The 2,657-nt window shown below is 44.7% G+C and overlaps 1 non-coding gene across 1 annotated transcript; it reads right to left on the bottom strand.

Annotated features, from left to right (window-relative positions):
• Positions 1 to 2,066: 2,066 nt before the first annotated feature.
• Positions 2,067 to 2,139, bottom strand: trnar-acg (transfer RNA arginine (anticodon ACG)). Its single transcript has one exon. It is a non-coding gene; the product is annotated as a tRNA-Arg (tRNA).
• Positions 2,140 to 2,657: the final 518 nt, after the last annotated feature.

The following is a 2,657-nucleotide window of genomic DNA, read 5'->3' as shown; positions in this document are numbered from 1 at the left end:
CTGTTGAATACTGCGTCTTCAGCGTCTCGTCACTGTAGTTCAGGACAGACTCTATAAAGGCTCTGTAAGGATAGCAGTTGTTGCTCTGGCTGATCAATCGGTCTCCTACGGTGATGTCAACCTGGCTGAAGATGGCTGTGATGGGGTACTTCACCAGACTCACACGGGCTGCCGCATCAATGTCCTGACCGTCTGCTTCTGTTATTTTACAGGTCAAATAGAGCAGGGTGTTGTTTAAATCTAAATAATCTTCTCCGTTGCCGGCGACGTAGAACTCCAGAGGTGCATTTTCTGTTAGGGCTGTGAGGGGTGGAACATCTATGTAAAAGCTTTTCTCGATGCTTGTTTGGGTAGGCGCTAATTGAAATATGTCCAGCTCCGACTTGGCGCATTCTGCAGACCCGCCGTGAACAAAAGCCATATTTAAAATATGTCTCGTTTCATGTCTTGTTGATTGTGGTGTGTCACGCCCTTCTTGGTCGACCTGGAGCTTTTATGAGTTGACTGTCTGCGCTTAGCCGTTCTTTTATCAGGTTTCGGAGGCCCCCGACGGTGAGATGATGACGTCTGTCTTTTTCTCTTGACAACCCTGCGGATGTATGCTAGACCCGAACCTTCCTGCTGATGTGCAGCCACCTTAAACATGGCAGCGATTGTAACGTTGCTGACCACGTCTTTGGCGATGTTTTTAGCCGCCGATGCCATGTACAGCTTAGCTTTTTCAAACCCGCGTTTCAGAAAAGGCACGGCTTTTCTAAATAGCACTCTGAAAATACCCCCGATACCCGCGCCGTACTGAACCGGTAGCCCTGAAAATCCTGGTAATCCATAACCAGCCTGTTGTTTGTAGTAGTGCGTATACAGAGAAGGATCCCCGTAGCTCTTGATGACCGTCATCCTTTTAGATGTTTGTCGCTTTCACAGGTCTGAAATGCAGCTTGACGATGACCTTTCCAAATGCAAATGACACGTGTTCGTTTTGATCCGTCTTTATTTCAATAGTGATGTTGTTAAAATGGTCGATGCTCACCGGCACGTAATGGGGTTTGTCGTACAATACTGTGACGAATTCACCATCCACGCCTCTAAAGGGCACACAACACAAAATTGGTGCGTAGACGTCGCCTATTAACTGGTGTTCTATGATATCGGTGTATATATACATGGTGTTAAATCTGCCAGTCATATCGACGGGGTGCGGTGATTTTACACCCACGACACCCGACTTGAAACCCAACATCCTCGCCAGGCGGTTATGCACCTGTATAATAATCCGTTTATCACTAACAATCCTTACCGACCGGCTAATGGGGTTGTACTTAAGACTTACAGCCGTTAACTTGGATTTTTCCACAGCCGTTTCATTGCAGTTTCATTTCATGCCAAGAGCTGCTCGATGTTGCTGTAGTACCCTCTCGGTAAGATACAGGTCCATATAGTCTTGAGCTCATCACTGACGAACAGAAAAACTTTGTCTTCATCAAAAGTGTGTAGTGTATGTGGATAGTGCAGCTTGACCAGGCCCACTTCCCAGCTCCCGTCCAGGGCAATCGCCTTTGCCAGATGCTCTGTGAAGCACGCATTGGTGTTCTTTGGAAACATCTTTGAGGATGAATTACTGGTGGAATTACTGGTCAAACCCGCAGCTGTTGTTCGACTTTATTTCTTGACTAATTACAACTGAGTGTCGCATGAGCAGTTACATAAACTTGTCTGGTATATTTGAACACAAATGCCGTTCTTCAATTAAAACTAACAGTACATTGTCAGGGACATTCAGTTCTATACAAACAAGAGACAGACAAGAGAATATTTCTACCGTTCATGTGGACTACGTGTTGACTTACTGATCGGAATAATTGAAAGGTTCGGGCTCATAGCCGATGCAGTGCGTGCTAATTAGAACAGCAACGCTGAGCTCTCAGCACCGTACTGAGCCCAGGTGTTTTTCTAAAGCTGTCAGGTGCAGTTCATTTACATGAAGGAAATCTCTTACTGCGTACGATTACAATGCAGTAAGTAGCACAGACTAGGTAGGGAGTAGCCCGATGCGTTTAAAAACGACCCGAGCCAGGCAGGAGTCGAACCTACAATCTCCTGATCCGTAGTCAGACGCGTTATCCATTGCGCCACTGGCCCTGGTGTGACACTGCAGGACTGTAACCCAGTGAGATCAGCACTGCAACTAGTAAAATATTACCCCCGGTCCATTTTTTTCCAAAAGTGAGAAACACCTGTTTTCTACATTTTGTCTGTTTTAAAACCATATCTCTTTAAACCAAACCACGAGTTTGTCTTTTGCACTGATATTCTGATTCATTTCGATTTCAAAGAAAAAAAAAACATTATCTTCCAAAGCATCATAAAATTGTCGATTCTTCCAGACTCTACTTCTCTCTTGTAGTAGTACAGCAGACCTTTCCAGGTGAGCAGATCACAGAGTCCGAAATATGCTTCCTCCATCAAGCAAAGTACCTGAACATGACTCTGTCTTCATAAAAGCGCCCCTGTAATAAAGAAATTAAATCCGAAATCAAGAGGGCAGTTGCCTACTGAAGTTCAAGAAGTCATCAATTTTAACCTAGCAACACATTAAAGGCTGCATCTATACAAGTACGATTCTAGAAATGCTCACCAGATTACGTTTTAAGAAGGAA

The sequence above is a fragment of the Lepisosteus platostomus genome, chromosome 22 (assembly GCF_059453375.1).
Source record: "Lepisosteus platostomus isolate fLepPlt1 chromosome 22, fLepPlt1.hap1, whole genome shotgun sequence".
Classification (NCBI taxonomy): Eukaryota; Metazoa; Chordata; class Actinopteri; order Semionotiformes; family Lepisosteidae; genus Lepisosteus; species Lepisosteus platostomus.
This window is presented reverse-complemented; position numbering and strand designations above follow the sequence as displayed.